Raw genomic sequence first — 13,523 nt, forward strand, 5'->3', positions numbered from 1 at the left:
ACGTGTGTGTGTGTGTGTGTGTGTGTGTGTATACACGCGCGGGGGGGGCGCGCGCGCACACACACACACACACACACTCAGAATCACACCATACACGGACTTCTTGTTCAGTGTATCAGTTTACACTTGGTTGTTGAGTAAACAAAGCAAACATATGTCACATTTTCGCGACAGATGGTTCAAACCAAGGGATACTTCGTTCTCTTTCTCGAACAGTGGTAACGGTGTAAGTTACTGAGCGGACTAAGTGAAACGTGATTGAGTCTCCCAATCAAGTTCTTCACCTTAAGTTTATTCTCATATTTTCACACACAAACCAGATAAATCCCAGGGAGGTGGTTTTAGCAAGGAGAGCCCAAAGTGAATTAAGAGTTATCGGAAGACCCTGTTTCACACATGGACACCCAAAACGTAAAACCCTCTTTACTCATTCCATTTTATAAGTGGAGGTGAATGTCTCCCTTTGGGAAACCAGTAATTAGAATTCCGAGTCTCAACAGATAGCCGAGTTTCCATCATTGCTGACCACATAGGATGACTGGATGACAATGAGGTTTCATTTAAGGATATCACCCACATCTCTTGTAAGTGTTCTTTGTTTAGAAATGATTCTATGCCTCTCTCATGTTCCACAGACATGTTTTAAATGAAGTTTTAATGGGATGGAGGAAGGGTGGAATAAAAATTCCCCAAATGTAAAATATGGGGCTTCTTTTAAAATATTTGTAGCTTTAATATTTTTGAACCATTCACTCACAGTAGTCCTCATGAAGTCCTTACTGATGATGGGAACAGAGCTTTATTTTCTCTAAAAAAATAAACCACCAGTCACTATGTGTTGTCCAATACAATAGTCACTAGCCATATGGCTATTTCCATAAAAATATAATTAAAATTAAATGAAAGAAAAATGCATTTGTCCAGTAGCACTAGCCTCATTTCAAGTGCTCAGTAGCTGCCTATGGGTAGTGACTACCTCATTGCACAGCACAGATTCAAGGGATCTCCATCATCACAGAAAGTTCTACTGCACAGTCAGTGTGAAAGTAGTAAAGGTGATGTGTATCACCTCAGAACAGTAGAATAAGTCAGGCCTGAAATGAGTGCTTTATAAGGAACAGTTGTAGTAGTTGTTGATTATGAAAACTTGCTAGTTTTTTGAAGAAGGCGGAGAATCCATGAAGACACAGCTCACTGCTGGTGTGTCCTCCACTCAGAATGGAGATCATCAAGCAAAGAAACCAAAGAAAGGGGAATGGATATGTCAAAAACTGATCTTCCAAGGAGAGCTGTGTGTAAAAGGATGGGGCCCTTACTCTACCTTAAGACTTCATGTATAACAAGTTAACAAAAAATTACTGCTTTACAACTATATCCACTAACTTTTAGAGATGAGACAAACGCACAACTGGAAAGCCCTTGGAATATGGAAGCTAGAAATGCATGTGACTTACTGTATTAATATTATCTCTGTTTCCTTGGAGCTTATCTGTTCTTATGTGTACAGGACTGATCTCAGGATGAAAGGTGACATCGAAATATCAAATATTATTAATAATGATAAAGGTTCATGCCATCCTCTGTGACATGTTTTCTCAGTGGGAAATTGGCTTTAATGCTACAAAATTAGGTTCAATCTACCCATAAGCATGTGAAATGAGCAATTTTCTTGCATTTCTTCATGTAAGTATATTTTCATAAGTTAACATATGAGTCATGATGAGAATGACAGTTTTATTCTGTGCAACATTTTGTCTCCTACTCTCATTGCCTTGGCCCTATAGAGTATAACGTAAAACACATTCATTTTGTAAAATTATGCTGCTGTAAAATCACTCAAGTTTCTCTAACTCAAACTAGTCCATCAAAGTATCTGACATTAGGCAGTTTGACAGACTTACCCTCTAGCTATGCAAACCACTCACTATTCTCTAAATGGGCTATGTTTTTATTTATTATTACTACTACTATTGCTACTACCGCTACCCTTATTATTGTTATTATTTGCTGATGCTACACCTTTGACCATGCTGTTCCACCTGCCCAATGTATGTGCTCCATCCTGAAATTTTAAGATGCAGCTCAGCTCCAACAGGCCATTAAGAATAGCAAGGAGTCCTTCAGCCAGACTGAATAGTTCTCATGGCATGGTTGTGATTCTTATCATTGCTGTTGTGATATGCATTGCTATACCTGTTGCTATGCCTATATATTGCTGTATCGTTAATTGTTATACCTGTCTCTTGAATTGGAATGTGAGTTCCTTGAAGGCAGGAAGATGCTCTATTCTCCTCCTCCTCCTCCTCCTCCTCCTCCTCCTCCTCCTCTTCTTCCTCCTTCTTCTTTTTCTGCATCCCCAGCATTTAGACCTGATGACTGACACACATCACCTCCAATAAACGAATATTGATTGCACGAATAATGAGTGATATTGCTTCTCATTTTCCTCTGACACAATAATTCTACTGAAAGGTTTACATAAAATTCCTTTACTATACGAATCATACTAAATATAAGCACTTCATGCAATTACTGGTATTGCTGTTCCAATAATAGTATCAAATATGTATTATTCCTTTGGGGATTTGACATTTACATTTTTTTTAAACAAAACCCATTATTGTAATAGAATGCTCTTTTTCTGGTTCACTTTAATAGTAACATATGACATATTTCATTTCTGGGAAATGATAGCTCGCCTTAGGTCATATTTTAAGGCATAAAGCCAGAGGCAGAGTAACGTTCCCACCTGAAGTTCTCTAATCATCTAGAAATGTGCCTCTCTCTGGGAAAGAAGGATTTAGAAGGGCCAGATTACAATTACCCTGGAGCCTTCATCCTCGAAGGCAAATTTTTAAAAGCCAAATCCCCCCCCAAAGTGCTAAAAATGCTTTTATAGACACACAAGACCTGGTGCAGTCCTTTAGGAAAATGAGAAAACAGTAATCATCCAAACTTGGAAGGCTGGCGTAAGGGTCTACATGCTGACCCGGATCTCATCTTCTAATGCTATACTCCAACATTTGCCCTCTGGCAGCGCAGCAAGAGCTTAGGTGCTCTCAGGTTTCAGAGCCTTCTTCAAGGCTGACTATATTAAGATGTGTCCTTTGAACAGTATTTGCAAATGGTAGCTTCTTATTGGCTATCAAGGTGCCTGACCCCTAGGAACCAATGTTAGGAAATCTCTCTGCCTCCTTCATTTTCAAGCAATTTTCATTTCTTAATACTAATAAGCCAGTGCAAGGATTTTAATGCACTTGTTAAAGAATATTGCATTTCATGAGCATTGAAGTCATTTGTACTTTGGCCTTCTGCCACAGAATGCATTCAAGGTGTGCAGCCCCAATGAAATAATGCGCCTGTCACGTCTTATTGCTTGAATATATGGCAAAAGATGGCCCATCTTCTGGGGACTTGCAAGCTTTTTTTAGTGATTGCCGAAGGTGTCAGATTAAAAGCCCTCCTTAACTAGGCAGGATGGAGAAGAAACCCCTTTTCTTTCTACCGCTCTCCTAATAAGCCCTAAACCCTGTTCCAGAGAGACTGTTCCTTCATAAGGGCAAGAAGGAAGCTTAATCCCCAGCTTTGTCCAGTAATTAGCCTCTCTCTCTCCCCAGAGACAGCAAACACAGATGCCGGTCCAGATGAGCTCCAGGACGGGGAATGAAAACACTGACTCATTTCTTCGGAAGCCTTTTAGCAGCCTGTAAGACAATGAAAACTTCTGGTTTCTACAGAGGCTCATTAGGTCTGAGGTGGTGGGATGAGGCCTCTCCCAGCAGTGGGGAAGCAGGGGGCTAGTAAAGGCGACCACAAACTGGGAGTGAGCCGGTCAGAGGTCCCGGCTGCAAGAGGGAAAGGCTTGTCCTTTTCAGGCCACTTGCCCAGGTGGCTTTCCATAAATGCCATGGAAATGCACTGTTTACACAAACCCAAGCCTCTGGAAGCCCCAGAGTAAGCTAATGCAATTAGCTTACCACTGATGGCAATGCCTCCACCAGAACTAATTAAGCCAACGGTGCTTGTGGCACAAAGGATTTGGGGCCTGTTTTAAAGCATCTATTGTGACATCATGTAAAAGTCATTTCAAACTCATCCAAAACTGTTGCTCTGAAAACAAATGCAATGTAATGTTCTCTGAGTTGTGGTTTTTATTTTCCTCTGTCAAAAATCCGACAAAAGTCAGTTGGAACTGTCAAGAAAAAAACATCATAGGAGATGAGGTTTTCCTCAAATTTGAAGTCTATAGAAGGAATGACAAATCTGATCTATAGATTACTCTAGCACAAAAGTGAATTAGGATAGCCTAGGAGATACTATCATATTGAAAATACGAGGTTGCCCTTGACACTGTTCATATATTTGGGGCCATGTCAAAGAATTAAAGGGAAATCAGTCTGGTTTGGGTATGAATTATCTGTTCAGCTCAAAATACAGAAGAATCAATGGGATGGATGTTTGTGTTTGTGTTTTATCGTGTTAAGAAACAACTCATGTGGGGCACCTGGGTGGCTCAGTGGGTCAAACCTCTGCCTTCGACTCAGGTCATGGTCTCAGGGTCCTGGGATGGAGCCCCACATCAGGCTCTCTGCTCAGTGGGGAGCCTGCTTCCCTCTCTCTGCCTCCTGCTCTGCTTACTTGTGATCTCTCTCTCTCAAATAAATAAATAAAGTCTAAAAAAAAAAAAAAGAAAGAGACAACTCATGTTAAGAGACGAAAAGAACTTCCCACATCTAGAGGTTCTCTTGGTGAAAGAGAACCTTCAATTAGCCTTCAATATTTTGTCTCAAGGGTCAGTAGAGAGTCTGTCTGGACTCTCTTTCTCTCTCTGAGCTTTCATGGACTACTTCATTGATTCATTGACTGATTGCTTTGGTTGATTTGTTTGTTTTCTTGTGCCTACCCAGTACCAGTATTGTGATGTTCACCACAAAGAATGCAGATAAATGATCTTGCCTAAGATCAGACCTGAGTACTTCCTTCCAAATGGTACAGACTCCCAACTGCCCCCTGGGATTCTTCTTTCTTCCTTCTATGACTGTGCCTTTCTCGGCACAGGCCATTCTCCAATTATTAGTTACAAACACCCTTATTTTTATAAAATATAAACTATAAAGATATGAAAATGCACTACACAATGTATCAGTAAGTATTGTTTCAAAATGCTTTTAATGTCTCTATGTGTATGGCACCTGTATTGGATTGTCACGTAAAATGTCTTTCTTTTTGTGAGTCATGGTCAAAAACTTTGGAAACTACTGCTTCATTTAGTAATACTCTGGTTTTTCTTTGGAAGGATGGCCAGCCATATTAAAGACTATAATTCCCAGCCTCCCTTACAACCATTGTGGTCACGTGGCCAGGATCTGATGATGTGAAGACTGAGGGGCAGTCTTACTCTACACGTTTCCATTGCCCACCGTCCTGCTCCCCTGGGCAGGTTGCCGGGGAGAGTGGTATGTGCTCTGTTCCACCAGGCAAGTAAGAATAACAAGAGATGACAGAATGACAAGAAAGATGAGACCTGAGTCCAAATTTGACCTCCTGGAGTACAGTTGTCTGCCATGGATTTCTACCATAGATTTCTACCCCTACACTATTACTCAAGAGACAAATAAACTTGTCTGGTGCATTGGGTCTCAGATCCGGGCAGTTAATCTTGCACACCTAGTACATTCAGTTTCTAATGAGAGAAGAAAAAGAAAGAAAAGAAATTTAACTCAATCATTATTTACAGAGACTATCACGGGCCAACCCTCCACTAGGTTGCTATAGGAAAATACAGGAGAATGTTGACTCTAAAGGAAAATGTAATCGCTTTGATGCACAGCGTATCTAAAATAATCAAACAATACTGTAAAGGAGTGTAGAATAAATAGTCAACCAGAATGGAAATAAAAATCAGATTCTACAGAATCAGCATCACCATCATGATAGACCAAAGGCCAAAGGCTCCTTCATTAGAACCTCGAGAAGAACAGGAGGCTATCCTGTAAGAAGTCATTCTGGATTTGATGAGAAAGACTTCCCTATGGGGTCAGACCCAACCCATCCAGACACGCCTCTACTTCAAGATACATTGGTCTTTGCCCTGTTCTACAAGATGAAGCTTCTATTATTTCTTCTAGGTAACTGAGCTGCTAACAATGTGGGTATTCTGGAATTCTGGGTTTGGTTTTTTTTTTTTTTTTTTCATACCCATTCAAAGCCATTTAAGTCTCTGGCCTCCTTCCTTGGAAGATGCATAACTTGGAGATGCTTGCTGGCAAGGCAGGGGCCCATGAAAAGGAAAAGTGTTATTTCAGCAGACTCACCACAGAGGTATGTGTTAATTAAGTTAATTGCGCCATCAGTGATGCAGACGATGGCAGTAACTGCTCCCCGTAATGGGGCTGGGTTATTGCCATCATTTATTAAACGTGCTGGTTTTCTTAAATGTAGTCACTTTCCTTTGCTCTTTAAGCACCTCCCCACACGCATTTGATTTATAGTTTACCAACCGCTTCCACATGAACCCATTTACATTATTTGGTTTTCATATCTGTTCTGTAACGAACACGTTATTTTTCCCACTGAGCAGATGAGGAAACCGGAGCTCACACTGACAAGGGACTTGCTCAGGACCACCTAGCTTCTTACCCCAAGAACCAAGTTCTAAGCCCAGTGTCCTTTTCTGTAGGCCAAACTAGCTAAGATTCATGATATTCCAAAGGGCAAAAACCAAATTTTTATATTCTACATCCCTTGCACGTTGAATTGACAGGTGTTAAATACTAATTTATTGCTTGAAAATGAATATTTAATTATTTGATTGCTTTATTTATGAAAAACTAAAGTAGTAACTTCATATGGATTGATTAAGACTACATACAATCTGGGGCACCTGGGTGGCTCAGTGGGTTAAAGCCTCTGCCTTTAGCTCAGGTCATGATCCCAGGGTCATGGGATTGAGCCCTACATCGGGGTATCTGCTTAGCTGGGAGACTGCTTCCCCTCTCTCTCTGCCTGCCTCTCTGCCTACTTGTGATCTCTGTCTGTCAAATAAATAAATAAATTCTTTTAAAAAAAAAGAAAAAAAGAAATCTCCGTTTGTCCACTGAAAGGCAGTACTGATATGACATCTCAGTCTTCACAGAAAATCACAGTGGAAGTAAGTCAGGTGAAGCCAACTGTACCTTAATATTTTGGAAAAATGTGTGGAAGGGGTCCTGAGTAACTCTCCAAATTATCAAGTTTCTATTTAACCAGGTTGTATGTAGTCTTTTTTTTTTTTAATTTATTTGACAGACAGAGATCACAAGAAGGTAGAGAGGCAGGCAGAGAGAGAAGGAGGGGAAGCAGGCTCCCTGCTGAGCAGAGAGCCCAACTCAGGGCTTGATCCCAGGAGCCCAGGATCATGACCCGAGCTGAAAGCAGAGGCTTTAACCCACTGAGCCACCCAGGTGCCCCCAAACTGAGATTTCTATTGAATGTTACCAACTCCATAGCAAGTGGAATTCCCATTTTGGGACTTAAGGACAGATTCTTGTCCTGCCAGATTTCCTAATATTGCTGGCTCATGTTTGAAAGTCCATCGCTACCCATTTAATGTAGTGTCCCCTGCTATCCTTAGAAAACCCTGCTTACAAGGTTGGCCCTTGGCTGCTGTCTGGAAATTTGGATTTCAGGATGGTTCCCATCATTTCCTGATAAGAATAGCTTATTCTGCCTGAACAACTTATTAAAACAATACCGTTTATCCTAAACACTCATTTTCCTTCTGGGAGTCTAGAATTTTGGTCCATACTAAGAAGAGGATTATTGTATGACCCAGCTCCCAATAGAAACCTTGGGTATTAAGTCTGTAATCAGTTCCTCTGATGGAACAACATCTCCCATGCGGTTACAACCCCTTGCTGAGGGAATTAAGTGCATCCTGTGAGATAACTCTTAAAGAGGATTCTTGGAAGCTTGTGCTTGGTTTCCTCTGGATTTTGCCCATGCATCTTTTCCCTGTCTGATCTTGCTTTGCCTCCTTTCATGGTAGTAAATCACAGTCATGAGTACCACAAGATCCTGACTTCTGGGAGTCTTCCTAGGCAATCATTGAACCTAGGGATGGTCTTAGGGACCTCCAATATAGAAATATCCCAACAACTCACCCAATGAGCAGACAGCAGTCTAAAATTATTAAGGATTATGTTAAGCCGTCAAGGCAGGAGTGGCTTCATGAGCATGAGTCTTGTGTGGTCATACAGAGCCCCATGCTTAGAAGAGTCCAGATCTTGACTTAATGCTCTGTTGTCAGTTTTTTGAAGTTAATAACTTCTGAGCAAGAGATCCTGCATTTCCATTTTACCTTGGGTCCCACAACTTATAAAACCACTCCTGGGTCAAAGTAATACTTAGAGATCAAAGAATGGGACATCTTGTCACCCCAAAGCTTGCTCGCTTTCACTCTCTCTGTCTCACCATTGGCAATTTTTTTACTCAGCTTTCTACAGGATCTAAACATCTACTAATTACAGAGTCACTTTGTGGGGGAAAAACTTCTCCGAATGTTAAGTGGCTGTCAGTTATTCACAGCTTATGGCAACCTTGTTCATTCATTCACTTACTATGTATTCTCCTCTTTAACCTTTATCTTAGTTCAGGGTCCCAGGTCAGCATCTCCCCAAGTGTGTTACTCAGAACACCAAATCTCATGAGATGCACTGGGGGAACATTTTTTGTTATCAAATAAGTTAGGGAGGTGCTCTACCCTTTTAGAGACTTAGGGTGTACCTTAGCCTATTAAAGACTGTGAAAAGTTATGCACTGTACTAAGCTCTTCGGCTTTGTATGAGTTTCCCAGAGTGGCCATAACAAAATGGCACAAGCGAGGTAGATGAAACAACAGAAAAGTATCGCCTCACAGTTCCAGAGGCTGGAAGCCGGCGATCAAGGTGTTGGCAGGGTTAGCTCCTTCTGAGAGCTGTGAGGGAGAACCTATTCCATGCCTCTCCCCTTCCAGTGGTTTGCAGGCAATCTTTGGCATTCCTTGACTTGTAAATACATCACTCTAGTCTCTACCTTCTTGTTCACATGGCATTCTCCCTTTGTGTGGGCCTCTTGTGCCCAAATTTCTCCTTTTCACAAGGATACTAGTCATATTGGTTTAGGGCTCACCCTAATGACCTCATTTTAATTTGATTGCTTTTATAAAGAACTTATTTCCAAATTAGGTCACATTCTGAGGTATTGGAGGCTAAAACTTCAACACATGAGTTTTGGGGGGCACAACTCAACCCATAACAAACTTGATCATTGTTTCCCAAAATATTTAAGTACTTGAAGGCCCAACTCCTACTAACACCCCACAGAACCAGTGTTTCATGGCATTAGCTGAGAATGGCACTACTTGATGAAGAAAGGAAAGTCTGTGTGGTGGCATGGCTACAGTGCAGGGTGCTGGGGAAGGTGGGGAGGGGGAGGGGCAGGGAATGGCAGGAGGCCAGGCTGCTGAGATGGATTGGGGCCAGAAACTGCTCTGGATTCTGAACTCTGGCAATGTGGATTTATCAGTGGTTCATCTATGACTTCTCAGAGTTTTCTAGCCGGGGAAGTGACATTATTAAACCCGGCAGCTGTTTGGTGATTGGGAAGAGGAGAGACTAGAGGCGGGGGAGGGAAGAGACAGGAGGCAAGAAGACTGAAGAGGTTGTTTCGATGTCTACGAGAGTCATGAAAAAGAAGCCTGCACCAAGGCAGCATTAGGGCATGACGAGGGAAAAGGAGAAAGGGCTTCACCCACAAGGTAGTAAAATGTCAAAGACACACTTAAACACACACCGATAAAGATACACTAAACACGTAGGATATATTGTTCACATTTAAAATAAATATAAACATATATTCATACATAAAAATACCTATGGAGATGCGTGCGTATGTATGTGAAAGATTTCAGAGGAGGTGCTTTTGTACTCTGACTCCTTGCTTTGTCTGCCTAATGGCCTCAAATAGAAAAGCTCATGGAGTAATGGTCTGAGAAATATGTCTGGCTAGGAGGATCCTGTTTTGTCCCTGTTGGGGGCCATGACTGTGCCAAAAGGTCTAAGCGGCAGGTAGGAAAACAGGGCCCTGTGTCATTTGTCCTGGCCTCATCTTGTGCTCCTCCCCCTTGCTTTCCCAAACTCTAGCCACATTGGCCTTCTTTTTCTTCCACCTCCAAGCCTCGCGCTTGCTATTTCCCTAGCCTGGCGCTTGACTTAGCCCTTCCTTTGTTTGACCAAAGGTCTTGACTTCCAGGACACTTCCAGGACACAGGAATTCTTCTCCGCATTCCCCTGGCATTCTGTTTTCAGCCTGCAATCCCTTGTTCAATGTCTTTCTTTGCTGCTAGACTCTAAGCTCCATGAGGGCAAGGAGCATGTTTGCCATGTTCTTGCTGTGCCCCCAGCACCTGGCACAGGGCCTGGCACATGTGGGCAATGAGTGAATGAATGCTTTACTAAGGAATTTAAGCAATGTAATAAAGGAAATGATAAAAAAAAAAAATAGATGAGGAACTAGGTGATGTGATCATTTAGAAGTGAGTATGGAACCCCTGCCCTTACCAAAATGACTTTTAAACTTGAAGCCAAAGTCAAGTCCTGAAGGGTCTGTATTAATTTAATCTTATCCAAAAAAACTTCCCTTTTATAGGAAGAAGCCCAGCGGGGGTGGGGGGGGAAGCAGTAGGGGGCGGAGCGTACCGAGATTTATTTTAAAAGCTTCATTAACTTCAAATCATGTTCATAAATGAAAAAAAAAAAAAAAAGGAACTCTTTAGATGAATGTGTTTAAGTAGAAATGGCCAGAAACATGTGGATTGCATTTCCCTTAAACTCTCTTGGGTTTGCAAATTGGAAAGAAGGGCCTGGAAGAAAAAGCATTTTCTATTTTCCTAAAGTCAGTATATTTGGGAAACAGTGATGTTAGAGATAGATGTTCAGGAAACTGAAGATATGTGTGGGTACTTGTTTAAGTACTGTTATTTCCAGTAGTGCACTAAAGTGGCTGATAAGAAAGAGGAAGTGGGCATTTAACATCTGAAAAGAACCAATTCAAAAAATAGTGTTTTTTCTGTGTAGCTTTCACATAAGAGAAATCTTCCTCTTCTCCAACCCCCCTTGACCACAATCAATATTTTTAGGGGATGAAGGCAGAAGGAGGAAAGAGTTTATTTGGGCTTTTGTATGCAACTGAGCTGTGGAAACAGATTTTGCTAAATCTGCCCATTAAGTGCCTCTAAGTGCTTTTAAAATATGTCCTAGAGCAGAATGGAGGGCACAATAAAGAGAAACTGGGAATTAAGGCTAACTTATTACATTTAAGTGTCTCGATAGTGGAAATGTCAGAAAAAATAGCAGGAGGGATAGGCAGATAGAACTTGGATGCTCCTTTTAAATCTTCCTTTTCTGAGCATCCCTAAGAGCTGAAAAGTTGTTTGGGTTCTAAAATGGCCAAATTATGTCATTTTTGTGGAGTGAGAACTTATTTTTCCTATCTATTGGTATCAATATATAATTTTCCCTAGATGTGGTAGATACAAATTGTGTTAAAATACACGAGCCTCAGTGTTTAGTATGATTATCAGGCATTTCAGTCATGCACTGCAATAGATAAATAAGATTTAATTTCTAATTTACATGACTTGAAAAACACTTTCCCCATAAAATCAAGACGTTTAATTACGTAAAGAAAAACAAATTTAATGGGAAAGAGAAAGGTGAAGAAAGAAATATTTGACCAACAATGTCAGTAATTTTACAAACGATCGAATGATGTTTAGATCATATGAATCTATTGATATTTAGAGATGCCAATGGCAAGTCATCCATTTTTAGATTTGAACCGGTTATAGCAAATCCTGTCTGAAAGGTGGACTGCTAGAGCCCCCTAGCTGTTGGAAATAATTCTGTCTTCCTCCATGTAGGTAAATAACTGCAAAGGCAATAAGTCGTTCACCAAGAAACCTACTAGAAAGCAATGAAATAAAAGGGTACAACATGATCCTCCACTCTTGCCTTACCATTTGGGTTGGTAGTAATCCCAACAGTGCTCTGAGCATCATGGCCTCTATCCTGGCCTGCCACGCCCCTGAACATCTTGACAAAGTCAGTTATAAGGACACTGTCACCACCCGTGTTTTGATTGATTTGATTGATCTGAAGTAGGTAGTCTCCTAAACCCAGAAGAGCAGTGAGCATTACCTTAATAGGTGTTTCCAGTTCTATTTTGAGTAGAAGGTGGGTCTATCCTAGAGACCTGATACCCAGGCTTGGGGTCGATCAGGAGACACACACTCATGTCCATGACCCACGGACAAATGTAGGGTTTTTTTAATTCGCAGAGAGTTTTAAAAATCTTCAAATTAACTATGTGACTTTTATATATGGGGCAATTGCAGATGAAAATTTGTATTTTTAGCTTCTTTTAAAGAATCAAAAGACCCAGTAGCTCTGGGCCTGAGTATCTACAGAGCACCGAGGGCAAGAGTCAGTAGTGACCTCTCGTATATAGCATGGACAAGTTCAGTTCACCACAGCGCCCACCATTTCTTCTCAGATAATATAAAGCCAGCATGCCGAATGCCATTACTTTACCTGCATGGAGCCTGTAGGCCTCTGAGTCTGGAACTCTCCTGCTAAACCCTGAGTAATTATACTCTTCCTCTTCCCGGTAATAATGATAATAATAAAGCAGCTTCTGGCAATTGAACACTTACTATGAACCTGGCATGGTGGGAGGTCCTTCATTTGTATTCTCTCAAATCTTCATACCAACCACTCAAGAAAATTATTATATTTTACAAACAAGGAATATGAAACTCATGTTCAAATAAAGTAATTCAGTCGGTATATAATGAAGGCCACTCTGGGCCAGGTGTTGTAGTAAATGCCAGGGCTTCCGTGCTGAATAGGACAGTGACAGTTTCTTCAAGGAGCTTATGAGCGAATTACAAGTGTGATGATAAAGTGAAGGCATAGACCTTCGTGGAGGGATGCAGCAGAGGGACTGTGATGTGGTCTGGATCAGGTTCTCAAACTTGTATCAGAGTCACCTGGAGAGATTGCGGGTCCCTGGTGCATCCCTAACCCCACCTCTCAATTTTCTGATTTATGTAGGCCAGAGGGGAAGCCAGGATTCTGCCCCTACTTTTTTTTTTTTTTTTAATTGTGGCATAGGATAGAAAACAAAATATTTATCATTTTAATACTTACCGTTTTAAGTCCGCAGGTCAATGGCATTAATACATTCCTGTTGTGTAAGCAGCTACACCCCCCATCTCCAGGACTGTTTCTACCTTCCCAGTCTGAAACTCCCTAGAAGAACTCTTCCTCCCCTTCTCTAGCAACACGATGTCTTCAAGGTTCATCCGTGTTGTACCATCTATCAGAATTCCCTTCCTTTCTGAGGCCAAATAGCACTCGAATCACTGTATCCATGGAATAGAGAGTATTTTGTTTACCTATTCATCTGTAGATGCACACTTGGATTGCTTTCATCTTTTGGCTAAT

This window comes from Neovison vison, chromosome 2 (assembly GCF_020171115.1).
Source record: "Neovison vison isolate M4711 chromosome 2, ASM_NN_V1, whole genome shotgun sequence".
Classification (NCBI taxonomy): Eukaryota; Metazoa; Chordata; class Mammalia; order Carnivora; family Mustelidae; genus Neogale; species Neogale vison.